Here is an 18,469-nt window from a genome sequence, read left to right as displayed (position 1 = left end):
GTAAGGTCCACTTCCCCCATCCGCAACCACTATGGGTAGAAAGTCCAGGGAGAGGAAAGATAGGCACTCCTACCAGTGGTGCACCATGTTTATTGGCACGAAATCGACTGATGCCACCCAAGCGGATTTCCAGGAGATCGGTTTGGAAATTCGATTCATATGGCGTTTCGAAAGCAAATATTTTCACGTTGAGAATATCCTTCCCATTCAGGACGATATGAGGCGTGGTGTAGAGTAAGGCCCACTCCCCCATCCTCAACCACTATGGGTAGAAAGTCCAGGGAGAGGAAAGATAGGCACTCCTACCGGTGGTGCACCAAGTATATTGGCACGAACTCTAGTGATGTCACACAAGCGGAATTCCAGGAGATAGCTCTGATGGATGAGACCGTGGTGGAGAGTAAGGTCCACTCCCCCATCCGCAACCACTATGGGCAGAATGTCCAGCGAGAGGAAAGATAGGTACTCTTAGTTTATTGGCACGAACTCTAGTGATGTCACACAAGCGGAATTCCAGGAGATCGGTTTGGAAATTCGATTCATGTGGCATTTCGAAAGCAAATATATAGGCAAGACGCTCTGATGGGTGAGACTGTGGTGGAGAGTAAAGCCCACTTCCCCCATCCGCAACCACTATGGGTAGAAAGTCCAGGGAGAGGAAAGATAGCCACTCCTGCCAGTGGTGCATCAATTTTATTGGCACGCACTCTCGCGATGTCACCCAAGCGGGATTCCAGAAAATCGGTTTGGTAATTTGATTCATGTGGCGATTGGAAAGGAAATACCCTCACGTTGAAAATATCCTTCCTAGGCAGCACGTTCTGATGGACGAGACTGTGGTGGGGAGTAGGGTCCACTTACCCCCCCCCCGCAACCACTATGGCCAGAAAGTCCAAGGAGAGGTCCAAGTCCAAGGACACAAACTCGAGTGATGTCACCCAAACGGAATTACAGGCGATCGGTTTGGTAATTCGATCCATGAGGAGTTTCGAATACAAATATCCTCATGCTGAGAAGCGTTTCCTTCTTATCGGATTCCAACTCCTGGTAAGTGGTAGTCTCCAGCCCTACAGCTGTGATAACTTCCCTCCCTGTCGGATTTGGCGAAGTGAAAAAGTCAGGTGCAGATAACCCAGTTACACAAGGTCTCAACTAGTGAGACTGCTTCACCTGTGATCGCACCTAATGCTGTACGGGAAAAGAAGACTTAGGAATGTTCAGGAGTCTTGAACGTGCAGAGGACTGGCTCACAGATCACTGCAAGTTCAGAAGCTCCAAAGGATCTAGTCCTTCTGGGAAGTGGCTGAAAGGATCTGACAATCCAATCTAAATGCAAGGATCCACAGCCAGATGTCAATAAGAGGGTGGACATAAGTAGGGCTTCATACGCTACCGCTTGACAGAATGTCAGAGATTGCAGTTAGGGCACTCACTGTTTACATGGATAACCGGGCTGCTCTAAAGGCATTAGGGTTCTTCTTAATTAAATCTAAAACTGTTAAAATTGTGGGTATATCTTAAAAACTTGCTCTTGGGTAACAGTGCACTGCAATTTTGAAAGAAATGAGACAGTTGAAGAAGTAGCAAGACGAGGTTCCTTTTTCCCTGACTTTAAGGTGTGGGACTTTATCAACCTACCGCTTTGTTTCTTCCTCGACAAACTCAATAAGTTCTAAGCAGAGAAAAACGCAAAGATCTGGCAGGACGTACCTAGATGAAAGGTAGAAATGCGTCTCTTCTCTCACTTCCCAAATCAGAAATAAGAATTGCTGTAGGGATCATCACTAGTCATTGCAGCATTAGTTCTATGACAATCAAGGGGGAGGATAACGACATTGAGTACTGCGGGAAACCGTGTCCTAGAATGACAATCAAAAGACACAGGCGTCTGGGTTTGCATGTCTCTCGTTTTTTTTTAGTGGTTATGGACGGGTCATCTAAGAATATAAATTCAAGTAATCCTCTTTTTCTATCCTCTTTGTTTTATCCACTTTCCACCAAACTAATGAATAAATGTCTTATATCCCACATCGTTGAAACATCCTTGCTCCATATCAAACCGCCAATTTTTCTATCATTGTCAAAAAATCTTTTGATTTTGGATAGTTGTACGGCATTTTCGACGTATGTATTATACATCGGAAAAGTATTACATTATTAGTTTCTGAAGATCATATCTGATGGGTACATGAGGACCCTGCCAATATTAGCTTAACAGTTTTGGAACCCTTTCAACTCACATTGTCTGTTCACTAAAAAAATATAGGATACAAAACGTTTGCGATGAAATTTTTCATTCGATGCAGAATTGAACCTGTTCTTGAGGGTCGGAAATATTTGTAAATAGATTTAAAGCCGAAAGTCACAATCAATATCTTAAGTTGCTAATTTTTTAAAAAGTTTCATACATTTTTTTTTCTCCTTAAAAAACTTCTCAAACCACTCTCACCATTTTGTTGTTAAATCTCCTCACTTTATGATGTTTTTGTTTCGTAAGTATTTTATTGTTTAAATTTCTTCATTGTTCTACTTGATTTCTATGTAGTTATTTTATTCATTTTTCGGGTTAGAAGATGATTCAGTTTTTCATGTCTTCGGCTTCAGTTATTTTTGTAATATTTAATATTTTTTCATTTCTTTTTTTTATTTTGTATAATTCAATAAATTGTTCAACAGCTCTGTAGTTTATTTTATTTTTTCCTTATATTTTTATTATTTTGTTTTAGTTTCCTAGAAATTTCTATAAAATTATGTTTCTATTTTTGTGTGTGTCTGTGTGTTTTACTTATAATACATATATAGTTTTTATCTATGTGTATGAGTGTGTGTTTGTGTAGTGGGAGTTTTCTGGTTGTTTAGTTGAAAAAAAATGTGTAAATTTTTTTGTGTATTTAATTATATAATAGTTTTTTTTTGGTTTTTGATTATTTTTGTTGTTGTAGTTTTGTTTTGAGTAAAATTTTAATGTAAAAAAATGTGTGAGTTTGTTTTAATTTTTTTTTTTTGGTTTTTTGAAATTGCAATTATGTGTTTTGAGGGTGAATGTAATTGTATATGTAAATGTTTTTTTTTTGTTTTTTTAATTGGGTGTATAAATTGTGGCAGAAATTGAAATTATTTTGTTGTGTGTAACTAGAATATAGAAGTTTCGAGAGAATAATAAACAAACAAGAGACAAGTTTGTCAAGAATTTGCCTTGCAAGGAAATAATATCTTTGAAATTCGAAATATTTAAGAGATGTTATTTCTTCGCAAAGGCTAGATTGTGTTGCTTAGTTTTTTATACAAATTTTAATTAAATAAATATACGAATATATCTGACAACTGTATGTGTATTATTTGTATGGTAACCACAACATTAGTTTGAAAAACTTCATTAAATTATTTTAATTGAAATAATGTTTGAGAGAAAGAAACAAAGAGATAATAGATAAACTTTATGGGAATTTTCAACAATTTAGATTTTGTTTTTTTTTTTTTTTTTTATTCTGAGAGCAAAGTTAGTGCAACACTAGAGAGTTATTATTGTTTTTTAACATCCAAGGCAGCACCGAAGGACAGGAATATTTTTAAAGTCCGTCAGAATTATTTTTGGGGAGAACAAACACATCTCTCTAACTTGACATCTAAGAAATGTTTGTGGGAAAATAAAAATAAAAAAATCTTCATAGATATTTTCAGAATACGAACTGTGACATCTTAACCAAATCCACATACCAATCGGGGGCTGGCTAAAAATATCCGTATGAATACATAAGCAGATCTTTAGTCGTTGATATATTAAAAAAACTTTTGAGAGGAACAACCAAGTCTCAACAACTTTGACTTCTTAAAGATCCGATTACAAATGGTGGCTTTTTACATATATTAATGGGCATCTATAGAAAAAAACCCCTATGAATAAAGAACATTTTGCCAGATCGTCAGTAATTAATTTGCTCGCCATTTTATGTTATAAATCGACTGCTGTATATCTGACTTCAAGTCAGTTAGACCTACTCCAATTCCAGATTCTACATCCTGAAATAGGAACTCACAGATGTCGCTTTCAAATAAAAAACTTCAACTTAAAAATCGTTCCCGTTTATTTTTATAACTGACAACTTATTGTGTGAATGCCTGAGTTCCATCACTTTCAAAGGCAAGCAAATGTACCCCTCTGCCTAATGTAGCCGACATTTCCTTAATATTTTAGAAATGTGAAACATCTTTATATGTGGTGGCACACCGTTCGGACTCGGTAATAAAAATGTGGGTCCTGTATTATTGTACAAATATGTATCAGAGTGCACTCATCGATATGAGACAAGTCCTCCTGGTCCTTCCCGGGAGAAGTTCTTAAATTTTTTTAGGAATATTTGATCAGAAATAAAAAATCTGATCGAAAGGTTTTTAAAATTATCTTTGAAGTGCCAGAAGTTTGTAGAAGACGATATATACCATAAATTTGTACTTTATTCGCCAAGATGAATAATATTGTCCGCCAATCTACATTGATACAAAATGTCTAGTGTGAATTATTTTATCCGCCAATGTAGATAATTTTATTCAGTAACGTAAATAATTATGTCCACCAATGTTGATAATTTTATCCACCAATGTGGATAATTATGTCCACCAGTGTAGATAATTATATCCACCAATGTAGACAATTTTATTCGACATATGGATAATTTTGAGAATTTTATCCCAAAATGTGGAAAATTTTATCCACCAATGTGGATAATTTTGTCCGCCAATATGGATAATTTTATCCAACAAAGTGGATAATTGTATTCACCAAAGTGGATAATTTTATCCACTAATGTAGACAATTTTATCCGACATGTGGATAATGTTCAGTTTATCCACCAATGTGGATAATTTTTACCACAATGTGGAAAATTTTATCTACCAATGTGGATAATTTTGTCCACCAACGTGGATAATTTTATCCAACAAAGTGAATAATTTTATTCACCAAAGTGGATAATTTTATCCACTAATGTGGACAATTTTATCCGGCAATATGAATAATATTGTCAATTAATGTGAACAATTTAACCACAAATGTGGATAAGTTTTCCCCATCTGAATATTTTATTCAACAATGTGGATAATTTTATCCATCAACGTGGGTAATTTTATACAGCAAGGTGGATACTTGTATCCATCAACGTGTACATTTTATCCGCCACCGTGGGTAATTTTATCCAACAAAGTGGATAATGTCATCCTCCAATGTGAGTAATTTTATCAACAAAGGTGAATAATTTTATCCACGAATGTGGATAATTCTTTCCACCATGGTTGATAATTTCTTTATTTATTTATTTGGATAATATTATCCACCAATGTTGACAATTTTTTACCCATCACGTGGATAATTTTATCAACCAACATAAAGAATTTTATTCACCAAGGTGAATAATTTTATTCACCAACGTGGAACATTTTTTGAACATGGATAATTTTATCCTCCAATGTACACTATTCATCCGTCAGTTTGGAAAAATTACGAAATGTGTATAACTGTATCCGCCAATGTGGATAACTTCGACCACCAATGAGGATAATCTTATTTTATAATTTATTACCCCCTAATGTGATTAATTTTATCCACTAATGTTGGCAATTTTTTCAACCCATCAACGTTGGTAATTTTGTTCACCACATAAATAATTGAATATACCAACGTGCAAAATTTTATCCATTTATTTATTACATCAATGTGGATAAATTTATCCACCAATGTTTATAATTTTATCCATCAATATGAATTATTTTGTTCACCAACATGGACAACAAAATGTATAATTTTATCCACCAATGTGGATAATTATATTCAACAACGCTTATCCGCCCAAGCGGATAACTTTATCTATCAATGTGGGCAAATTACCTGCAATGTTGTTAATTTTATCCATCAATTTGAATAATTTTATCCACCAAATGGATAATTTTATCCACCAACATTGACCAAAGTTGATGATTTTATTCCACAACGTGGATAAATGTTTCTAACATTATGGATAATTTTTTTTTTTTAGTCATCAATGTGGATATTTTATCCGCAATGTGGATGTTTTTATCCAACAATGTGCATAAGTTTTATTTTATAATTTATTGCCCACTAATGTGGATAATTTGGCATTTTTTCATCCGTCAACGTGGTTAATTTTATCCACCAACATAAATTTAATATACCAAAGTGGATAATTTTATCCACGAATTTGGATATTTTTACATCAATTTGGATAAATTTTTCACATCAATGTGGATAATTATATCCCACAACGCTTATTCGCCCAAGTAGATAACTTTATCTATCAATGTGCACAAATTACCTGCAATGTGTTTAATTTTATTTGGATAATTTTATCCTCCAATTTGGATAAATTTATCCACCAACATTCACCAAAGTGGATCGTTTTATTCCCCAGCGTGGATAATTGTTTCTAACATTATGGATAATTTTATTTGATTCACCAATGTGGTTAATTTATCCGCAATGTGGATATTTTTATCCAACAATGTGCATAATTTTATTTTATAATTTATTATCATCCAGTGTGGATGGATAATTTTATCCATCAATATATAAAATTTTTTCCACCATCCTGAGTAAAATTTTCTGCCATTGGGGTTAGCACCTCAACGTTGACAACATTATTCTCCAAAGAGCTGAGTAATTTTATCCATTAACGCGGATAATTTTATCCACTGTGGATAACACAAAAAAGAAAACAAAAGAAAATACGAACGAAACACTCTAATATTGACGAACCCCATAAATGTTTTAGAGGCCAAGATGTGAGAATCTATACTTGGAATATTCGGATTTTTCTTAAAGAACGTGTAATTTTCTCAATGTGGATATTTTTATTCAACAATGTGCATAATTTTATTTTATAATTTATTATCAACCAATGTGGATAATTTTATCCACCAATGTAATCAATTTTTTCCACCATCCTGAGTAAAATTTTCAGCCATTGGGGTTAGCACCTCAACGTTGACAACATTATTCTCCAAAGAGCTGAGTAATTTTATCCATTAACGTGGATAATGTTATCTACAGTGGATAATGCTATAGCACAAACAAAAAAACAAAAGAAAATACGAACGAAACACTCTGATACTGAGGAACCCCACAAATGTTTTAGAGGCCAAGATGTGAGAATCTATACTTGGAATATTCGGATTTTTCTTAAACAACGTGCATTTTACTCAATTCCGAATGTATTGACTTTTGACCTACAAGTCCGAAATTACCGCCTCACAGGCAAAACACTGGAACGGAAAAATCTGTATTAAAGCTGCAATAAAACAAGAAAACCTCAACATTTTAAATTCAATTTTTGATCATGTTATCCGAAATGAATATATTTTTTTCAGTTCGAAAATATGACTGAAAATTTTAAAATATTGATATCATCGGTTTTTGGCGGATTAAAAGGATGTAGGAACAATGTGTTGGCTATGACTTTATCATGTTGAGAGAATGGTGTAATGGAATCTAGTTGAATGGACACCTGAACATGCTCTCGATTGGCGAAGATAGAAAGCTTCGTTAAAGGACAATATCGAAAAATTTGGAACAATATAGTGTAGGTTATGAGACATGATCACTTGGAACCCAGTTATTATCACCTATGTAAGTAATTATTAATTTGAATATAATATTCAGAAGTTGTTTAGGACATATAATTCTGGATTTGTTTTAGAATAGATTTTAAAAAGGCATGGATCTAAAAAAGTTAACATTTTAAATAAAATTCTTCGAAGATCTTCAAAGCCGTTAAGCATGGATTCTTGGAAGTACGGAGAGTATTCTTATCTTGGGTTTTTGGGGTATTTTCTGAGTACGAGTATTTTCTGGCACTTTTAATATTGGATTTTTATGAATATTTTTTTAGAAACAAATGGTTTTATTATTACGCATTCCTTTTGAAATATTAACTGAAGATAAAAGAATTCGGACCACTTTATACAGATTCTTTTCGAATAATTTTTGGGAGGCCAAAATAGAAATTAACATGCTTTCTTAAGAAGATATTCTAACAATAATTTTTGAATGACTATCACATCCACATTCATCGATTCTTAAGATGGACTATCAAAAATCTCGATTTTTTAACAATGTTTGTTTGATAATTCTTAATAACATATCAAAAAATCTGAACTGTTATAAATACGATTTTATTATTATGAATATTATTTTATTAATAACCCATATCATGGAATTTCTTCCCACAAAGTTGAACTGTGTTCTCCAACATTTCTTGTAAATAAACAAAAATAAATATGTTGTTTTGGAGGACCATTGGAGCTCTTAACCCTTAACCCATTTTATTGAAGTTTTCCCATAAAAATTAACTATTTTCTCCAACATTTCTTGTAAAACCAACCAAATTTTAAAACATATTCAAACCCTCTTCGATCCTAGGCTCTTTTATGAATTCAAAAATACGAGCCCAAGCCTCCCTTATACCCTAATACTTATACATACAAACCTATACATTAAAAAAAAAACAAATGTAACAACAAAAAAACTTAAAAAAATAAAAACAAATTAATTTCAAACAATTCATCAATATTCATCTGTTATTCATAAATACGCATGTGAATTACATAAAACATACATTCAGACACTTACATACATTATTCATTAATAAATATACATACATATCTATGTACTTATACATATACAAAGAAAAGTAATAGGGACTTACAATACAAATCTCCCGAACGGAAAAAACAAACTAACATACGTTGTACATACATACGAATTTGATTTAATGTTGCGGTTGCGCAGTTGCCGGATATATAAAGGCTGTTGCTGTCGCATGTCCGGTCTGATGATGATGTGGATGGTGATGGTGCGCCGTCAAGGCGCTAACATCTGGCGGCGTTGTCAAAATTGGAATGCAATTCGTACTGTAACTGCTGTTGGACAGGGTGGAACAGCCCAAGACGAGTGGTGCCTGGGTGGCAATAGCTAAAGTCATGGCGGTTGCAGCATTGTGTGGTGGTGGTGGTGGCGGAGCCTTTAAGAAATTTGTTGTGGTCGTTGGTGGTGGTGGCAGGGGTGCTGCAGCGGCGGCGGCTGCTGCTGCCAAAGGCAAATAATTAGCTGCCATCGGTGTGGGTATTGTTGCTGTTGATGTCGTTGAGTGGGTCGTGGTATTGGACAATGTGGGCGAGCAGGCTTTGGAACAGGACGACGAGGCAGATGATGATGTTGAGGCAGCCGATGGAGAATATGGTGAGGTTAAGTGATGTAAAGACTGGTGGTGATGATGATGATGATGTTGGGGATGTACAATGGTGTGTTGTTGTTGCAGATGACCACTTTGGTATGCTGTTGTATTGGCAGTAGTATACTGTAACTGTTGATATTGTTGTTGCTGCTGCTGCTGTTGATGTGGTGAGGTATGATAGATATGTGGTATTGTTGCTGTTATATGGGTTGTGGGTGTGGCCTGGAATAATTGGCTCGCTTGGCTTGTCAAGGCTTTTTGTGTGGCCAACGTTGATGGATGTTGAGTTGTATAGCTAATGGTGGCCGGCGTATAGAAATGTTGTTGCTGATGTTGTGGTTCAATAATAATAAGATTGTTATTGTAGTTTGTTGTGGCAATTGTTGTTGCCACAGCCGGAATAACACCACCAGATGTGGGTATTTTGTGTTGCTGCTGCTGCTGTTGCAAAATATGTTGTTCAAACTCGTGTTGTTGCATTTGATTGTGTTGATTGTTAAGATTTGTTATGTTATTGTTGTTGTTATTATTATTAATAGTAGTATTACTGTTGCTGTTGTTGATGTTGTTATTACTGTTGATGATAGTGCTGTTGCTGTTGTTGTTTGTATTGCCATTGATTAATGCTGCCATTATATTTGCCGGCGGTAATACAATCGGTATGTGATAATATTTACATTGTTTACGTCTGCACTGACCATTGGCATGATCACGACACACAGCCACACGTTGATCACATACTTCAACCTTATCGTCTGTGGATGATTGTTGATAGGCGATTAAATGAAAGAGAAAAGAAAGAAAATATTTCATTCAGTTGTTTATGTTAGCTTTTGGTTGTTTTATAATCACAAAAAAAACTATAATATAAAAACGAAAATAAAGGTGTATTTAAAATTTCTCTCTTAAAAATTTGACTTAAACGTAATTTTCAAAATACTCTTAAATGCTAGAATCCATATTTAATATTTTATAAAAATACTTGAATACTTTACAGGCTAAAGATATTGTAATATTTATTTTATAATTTTATTAATTGTATTCTATTTAAATGTTGTGAAGAAACATCACTATTCTTTAAAATTAAAATTCATAAATATTCCTCGATCCTCATGTTAGGGCTGAAGGAGAAATCTAATGTTTTTCTAACGAGCTGTTATTTTCTTGTGATGATTTTTAAATGGTAATCTTCATTTTCAGGAGAGAAAAATACAAATCTAAAGCAATGCACATACAGCTCAACACTGCCTAATCATATTTTTGTCGCTAACAAAAAGGCCCTTTGGGCATTGATTTCATCCACTATCAGAGTAACTAAACTTGGCCACTAACAGACTGACTTCCGGAACGCCAATTGCTTTGTAAGTGTCTTAATTGTTATATTTCATAACGCCGAAATAATAAACCGTAATATCTCCTTTTTGTCACAGGCCAAGATTCTGAGTTTTGGCATGATTACTATTAGTATTGTCCCGCCATAATGCATGAGAATATTGCTTTATATTTCTGTTTAGAATTTTTGTTGCTACGTTTTGTGATTACATGTCTTCAGTGGGATCGAATTTATTTTTTTTTTTAAATTTCGTGCTTGTACCACAATTCCGTCCGTGTGCTTTTGGCCAGTTTTTCTTGAAACTACCTTTCAAAAAGTACCTTAAGACGATATATGTATTTAGAAGATTTTAGGTACGGTTCTCAAAGATAACTATGTACAACGGAAATGTCATTGAATGTGCAAATTGATAGACAACATAATTCCGACCACATACTTCCCCAAAATCGTAACTATTCAATGTCTAGAACTATAGCTCGATCCCAATAAAAAAATCGTTATCAAGTAATAACTTTATTCAATCGTTAAGTCGTTCTGAGTACTTGTAATGTACTGTAACTCACAGTGCCAACACTAGAAATACAACCAGGTGTTTACTCATTATTTTTGTCATCATAATGTGGAGAATCTGAAGATTACATCAGCATAATACTATGCATTCGTATCAATTGATAGTTACGATGACTGACATTCTAACCATTACGCGGTAAGTCAGACTTCTTCAGATAGGTGTGTCTGCAAAGATCTTTATAGTCCTGAGAAGCAGAAGTTTAAACAAGAACAGGATGGTCCGTTTAAAAATTTAAAAATTACCGTGGCAATCAGGATCACAAAATCTATTTGTTGCAAACAATTCAGATCGTCCCATAAACCACACTTTAACGAAAACATTTTTATTATACCCTCCATCATAATATGGAGGGTATAATTATATTCATATAGCTCACATAGAACGGTACTCCCCGATTTTCGGTATTTTGAAGGTTGCGGCCTCAATATCTCTCCGAAAAGGTCGAAATTATGTATTTAGTTCGTTCGGGATATTAAACTTTCCACCTGAAATTGGTCCATACAGGTCCAAACCTTCATATAGCCCCCCATAGAACGGTACCAACTAATTTTTGGTATTTTGAAGATTGCGGCCTCAATATCACACCGAAATGGCTGAAATTCGGTATTTAGTCTTCATTGGGGGTATTAAACTTTCCAACATAAAGTTGTCGAAATAGATTCACGCCTTTATATAGCCCTCATAGAACGGCTCTTCCTGATTTTCGATATTTTGAAGATTTCAGCGTCATTATCCCATTGAAATGGATGAAATTTGGTATTTAATCTTCCATGGGGATATAAAATATTCCAGAAGAAAATTATCAGTATAGGTCCACGCCTTCATAGAGCCCTCATTACAACGTACCTCCCGTTTTTTCGTACTTTAAAGGTTGTGCCTTCAATAGTGGCTCAAAAGCTCTAGAAACCCTTGCCGGAATCATCTAAAATGTCTGATGAGTCCGATTTGGCCGAAAACGTACATCAAATCCCAAAATATGACTATATCGGCTTACAGCTTCGAGTATCTTCCCCACGCAAATTCATTTTCGCCGGAGGAGGATGGATCTTGTCGCTAACCAATAAGGTAAATTTACTATTCCACTGCACATTTGGCACAGGCGACGTTTTTAAGTATATATCAGGTAGTACCTATCACCGGGGTGTTAAGCGGGCATATCGGTGTTCTTCAAGGTTTGCAGTATGATACCTCGTTGATACGTGGGCTACTTCGTGAGTTGTTGTTGTACCAACGCATATATGTTTGTTCGTATATTATTTCAGAAACCAGGTTCTGGTTCCTCTGTATCCAGACTCTAGAATTCTGCAACCTGAACTGGTTGCGTCCATAAAGAATCAGGAGACAGGTGAATGGGTTTAGCTGGGTAGCTAAACAAATGCAGTTGTCGGATGCTCCCAATCCACACGCCGGGCATATGTTGGGTATCGTGGCATCAAGGCGGCTGCATAGTCCGGATCTTAACTAGGCTGAAACCACTTTTATTTGCCTTGTCAGCTGGCGTTCTTCTATTGCGATGGATGGGGGGTGTTCTCCAAGTACGCCATTCACACTGCATCTCTTTACTGCCTGCGCAACGATGTCAGTGTGAATGCTATCCAAGCCTGCCTGATAGGCTCGTTGATGTAGAGGTTCTCTTTTATACCTTTGGACCTTTCTCTATAGATCATCTCTCTTGGCGTGCCAGGGTGGGGGGAGCCTGCCCATTAAATCGTGACAGTGATTCTCACTGCGATAACACCCAAACAGGTATCGACAACATCTTGTTGTGCCGACGCACGGGTAAAACCATCGTATCCTCATGAAAATGGTCCACTGGTGTCATGTGGAGGCACCCTGTTGCAGTCGAACGTTCTGTTTCAGTCATCTACTGATAAGTATGGATATGGTGTCTAATGCTGTTCCATTTCATCCATTTTCCGCAATCAATGTTGATGTTGGGCTACTGGAAAACAGCTTCTTATCGTATGGAAGGGTAGTGTTTGCTAGTGGCGAGGGAAGCACTTCTATATGGCCTGCTGGCATCCTTGTGTTTGTGTTTTGTGTTTTTCAATGAGTTGTTGTTGTTGTAGCAGTGTTTATTATCATGTTTGTATGTTCGTTCTTCTGTTCAATCTGGCTCTGGGTCTATGTCCAGTTCCAGGAAAGTGGCTGCTTTGATGGGATGCAACCACAGATCCACTGGAGTTAGATTAGTAGGTTTAGCGGGGCAGTTAAAAAGGTGTTTTGTGTCGTGCGTACTATGCAGATGTCTTACACAGCGTGGTCGATTTCCCCCCAAATATCCCGAGCGTAGTTGAGCCAAAACTACTCTAGTTTGTCGTGGCAGCTGACGCTCCTCAGCTGCGATAGATGGGAGATCTACTCCGAGGACTTTATTCACACTATATTTGCTCATGGCCTTAGCAACTGCATCCGTGTGAATACTATTTAAACCTGCTTGATATGCCTGTTTATCTAGGGGTTCTCTCCTATGTTGTTGGACCTCCCTCTCTAGAGCATGAATATTCTTCCTGATATGCCCGAATGTGTCGGGCCTAGCCAGCAGATGGTGATTGGGATGGCTCTCACGGTAACACCCAATCAAGTACTTCAACGAAAGCATCTCATTGTGTTGCTTTACTGGAAGAATCTTTGCCTCCTCATGTAGATGGTCCACTGAACACTTGAGGAGGCACCCTGTTGTTGTTCTCAGGGCGTATCGTGTCACATAATACCGGGGACCAAACTGGCGCCGCATAGTTTACCACAGACCGACCTATCGCTTTATATGTGGTCAACAAGGTTTCTTTATGTGCACCCAATGTGTTCAATGAGTAGTAGGCTTAGTTGTCAAGTCCTTGTCTTGGTAAGGAGGCTATGCATCGGGTGACTTCAGTCCCTCCGCCAATCAATAACTTCAGCAAAATAAATCTTCGAATGATGTAGGTGTGGATGCCTTTGCACCCTCAACTTTACAAATTTGGACACAGACAGCGAACCTTTAGCTACTGTCACCAGCAGCTCATGCTCTGGTCTGACAAAGAAAAGTTCCGTAGTTAAGGTCGAAATCTGAACTGGACGACAAACACCACCATCTAAATATACAGAGGATACTCCTCACTCTCATTGAGAAAAACGACTGCAAGAAGCACCAGAGGGGGAAAGTTGTAAGGAAGAAGCGCCCATCAATAAGATGGATGATTCACTGTTACCACAGACCTCCACAAATACCAAAACCAAAGAATCAATGGATAAGAAAGCACACAGCAATAGGCACGTATGTAAATAAAAGTCCGAATGCTATCAGTGTAAGGTTTGTGTTGAAGTTCGAGAGGATATATTCCCATGCAAGTAAAAGGAATCTTCTTAATCTTCAAGAACAGGTAGAGTTTCCTCTATGGCCGGTCCTTAGCAGACCAATCCAAAATCCCAACCTGAAATTGTGAATAGAATGAGGTCGTCTCAGGAACAGCCTCCCGCCGCGAAGATGTTGACACTCTCACAGCTGGTCCTTTGTCGTATGACTCGGTGACGAAGAAGGTTACTGAGAAGATCACTTCTGGAGACACCAAAATCTCTGCATTTTCGTCGAAAATTTGTACGTCTGCGAAGTACGTCATCTAACCCGAAGTATATTGACAATACTGTGCGACAAATTGTCCCAGATGATCTCCGGCTATTAATCATCGACACACCAGATCTCAATAGGCACATCAGTGACTGTCATGGGTTGCTGGTAGAAAGTCATCTTAGGCACATTCTACCTCTATCTCTGTGTGTGTTTGGTACGTCAAATGTATGCATATTGGAGGGAAATAATTGAGAGCTATATCCAAATCCGAATCAACTTTAATAAATGTACACAATTTATTTCTTAACCAAATTATAGAAACAAACTTAGCGGGCTTAGTACATAAAATACATGAAATCGGCCGAAAAGTAACGTATGGGAATTGAACAATTTATGCGACATATAATTTAATAACACTGTGCAACACGAAAATGATTAACCATATTCTGACACCGCAGCGTGATAGAAGACCAAAAAAGAGAGGACACGTGTCTCGCCATCATTCCTAGAATCTTCATATGTTCTAAAAAGTTGTTTATTGAAATCTTAGGTACCAGAGTCGGAGAAAAAAGTATAAAAATTGGATATTTTCAAAAGATTTTTGCTATTTTTATCATTAAGAACCATTCATAGACATTTCGTAAGTTCCAGAAAGTTGTTTATTGATGCCTTTGCTACAATATTGCGGTTGATTGTTTTCTTGAATTTTGAACGGTTTAGTATCTATGGAGCAAAAGCCGAGAAAAGAGGATAAAAATCTAAATTGTTTTGCTATTTTGGCCATTAAGATCCGTTTCTACAGAGTTCGTATATTCGTATAAGAAAGATGTTTATTGAGATCTGAGGTAAATTTTTGTAGTTGGTTGTGTGCTTCATATTTGGTCGCTTTGATAGCTGTATAACAAAATAGCTGTTCACAATTTTTGTTCGTTAAGACAAGAGCTACAACTTTGCCTCTGAGATAAATTCAAATTTCCTAACGGTTTGGCAGATATAGTCCTGATTAAATGACCCTTTTTACATCAAAGCCTCAAACCTTTGAGAGATGGGGAAAGTTGATGAGATAGGGAAAAACGGCGAGACACTTGTCTTCTCGTTTTTTGTGTTCTATCACACTGTGGAGTCAAAATATGGTTAATAAAAAATGACGCAAAAAATTACACACAGTGTTACAAAAAATTTACAGACGGACGGACACTCATAAATCAACTCATTTCATTTCTCATTTCTATTTGCATGTTACAAACAAACAGGATGTTCTTCAAAGTGATGATCGATGTCATCGTTGCGTTGTAATTTATTTATTCAGAAACGTATAAGAGTTGAAAGACCAAGAAAACCTGAACACGTTCTGTCGAATATGAGATCTATAGAAGTAATTTAAGATCAAAAGCGATTGAGATGAAAATGGCTATCGTTAGCGCCATATGCTACAGTGAGAGTTAAGGAAAAAAACAGTAATATAAAAATATAGGGGAATTTTTGGACTTTGAGGAAGAATACAAGTTTTGTAAATTCATTGATTTCAAGAAAATTATTTACAGAAAAAATTTTTGGTAAGATTCAATTAAATTCATGAAATTATATTTTTTTAGCACTTCCTCTTTCAAAATTACTTAAAGGTTTCCAGGTTCTAATACATATATTAATATAATAGAAATTATTCCTTAATGTTTCATACAACAATAAAATTAATATAATATTTTTGCTACTCCTAAGAAATAATTAATATTTTTTTTACTCTTAAAAGTCATCGATTTCATTATGGATGTAACAATATTTTATTTGTATACTTTGGGTTTTAGTTAGTTTCTCACTGCTAAAGATTTTTGATTACAAAAATGCTGCAAATTTTAATTTAATTATGACTGAAATCAATACTATAAAAACAAAATTTAAAGAACAACAAAAAGTAATCCCATTTCTCTTTTTCTCAGTACCATGTTAATGTAATATACGTATGTGACAATATTCCAATGGATTTAATAAAAAGCAACTAAGTACAAACTTTTTTGTTATATATAATAAAATACTACACTAATTAAGCCTAAAATTAAAATTAAATAAAAAATAAATTGTATATAAAAAAAATTGAAAACAAAAATTCAGCAGCATGCACTTACCTTCAGTTAAATGAACGAATCTACAATTTAACCGACTGCACATAGATCTATTAAAATCTTGGCACACCGGGAGGGTGTCCAGTAACTATATAAGAGTTTTACAGATAGGAAAAAAAAGGAGAAGAAGAAAATTAAAATGAAAGAAAAACAAAAACAGAAAATGAACCAAAAATAAATTTTGTTGTTTCATTTGGAGGTAGGAAGGGTGTTGTGGTGTGTTGTATTTTTTTCATTTCAGTAACAAGTATTGTGTTGATTGTTTATCAGGTTGTTGTTGGTTGGTTGGTTTTGTAGAAAAAGACACAGCATATAGTTGTTGGTTGTTGTTGGTGGTGTGGCAATGTTGTTGTTGGTTTTTTCATACAAATGCAAACAAATTACATAGATATTCCAATTGTTGATAATAACATAAAATCATTATTAACATAAATTTTGAAAACCAAAAAGAAAGTAATTTTATTAAATTTTTTTGTGTGTTTGTTGTGTAGTTTTGTTTTTTAAAGAGAGGAAAAAGAAGAAAAAAAGAAAGAAAAAAGAGCAAAAATTAGTATTTTTTCATATATATAATAATAATTGTCATATATGTGTTAATTTTTATATTTATATAAATATTGTTAATATTGTCATTTCATATTATATATATTAAATAAATATATTAATACATTTAATTTATTATTATAATCAAAAATTAAAATTTGAAATTAAAACTAATTTTTTCGTTATTTTCTGCAGTTCATATATGTATCTATAAATATTCTTAAAAATTAAAGAGAAAAAAGAAGCTTTGTGTATTGTAGTTATAGTTTTTAAAAGGCCTAAATGTTTTTATTTTGTTGTTGTTGTTATCTGTGTTACACAATGTGTATGTATTTGATGCAAAATTGAAATTGCCTAATCCCATGTCTATAAATTTAGTATTATTATGCAAGTAGTTGTATATTGTAAAATTCCTTATAAGCTTGGCAGAGTATTATGTCAGAATATTTGTATTTTATTGGACATTTTTATACAGGACAGTAAGTGGTAAAAATAATAGACAGAAGGTGATATTTCAATGTTTTATTGTCAATTGTCAATTGTAATTTTATTTTTGTTATTTAATAAAATAATATTAAATTAACTTAAAAGAGAATTCTTGGTCATTTTATTAGCGCATTGAAGATTTGGGTTAAATAATTATAATGATAATTATAATGAACCCTAAAGCAATCTGTCACAATGGCGTATGCGTTATGTCAACAGTCATACGCGTCAGAGTTTTCCAAAACAAATAGAAAAAGCAATCTCTAGCGAATACTATTTTTTTGAATATGTCAGTTCTTAATAGTTAAAAAATAAAACAGAACAAACGAAAGCTAAAAAATTTTTTATGTTGATGACTTGACAAAAGTAATAAAACAACTTTTGAAGACAATTCTGATCATTTCCTTTTGACAAATTTGTTGAATTTAATTTGATTTTATTTGATTTTTCCTGGATTCTAAATTCATTTTGATTAGTTAAGATAAAAAGCTACTAGAAGGAGATATGTTATCATATTTTGTACGCTAAATTGTAAAAGTTAAGCAAGATGGAGGTAGAAAATTTCGAATAATATTAAGGGAAATTCTTGAATTCTTTAATGGCTATGTAAACAAGTAGAATTGGGTA

General features: G+C 34.7%; 1 protein-coding gene across 6 annotated transcripts in view; it reads right to left on the bottom strand.

The window, feature by feature from the left end:
* Positions 1–6,088: 6,088 nt before the first annotated feature.
* Positions 6,089–18,469, bottom strand: part of mbl (splicing regulator muscleblind) — a 339,449-nt gene continuing 327,068 nt past the window's right edge. For 2 of the 6 annotated variants that reach the window (XR_012413480.1, XR_012413481.1), the window contains 2 exons: positions 16,820–16,904; positions 8,559–9,997 (listed from right to left, as the gene is read on the bottom strand). The gene's annotated coding sequence lies outside the window, so the exon portion shown is untranslated. Of the gene's footprint in view, positions 9,998–16,819; positions 16,905–18,469 lie in introns of all 6 variants that reach the window. The other 4 variants (XR_012413478.1, XR_012413479.1, XR_012413483.1 and 1 more) reach the window with 3 other exon arrangements.

This window comes from Musca autumnalis, unplaced genomic scaffold, assembly GCF_047663935.1.
Source record: "Musca autumnalis isolate F117 unplaced genomic scaffold, ASM4766393v1 scaffold_5, whole genome shotgun sequence".
Classification (NCBI taxonomy): domain Eukaryota; kingdom Metazoa; phylum Arthropoda; class Insecta; order Diptera; family Muscidae; genus Musca; species Musca autumnalis.
Note: the sequence above shows the minus strand (reverse complement) of the source record. Positions and strands in the feature narration are given on the sequence as shown.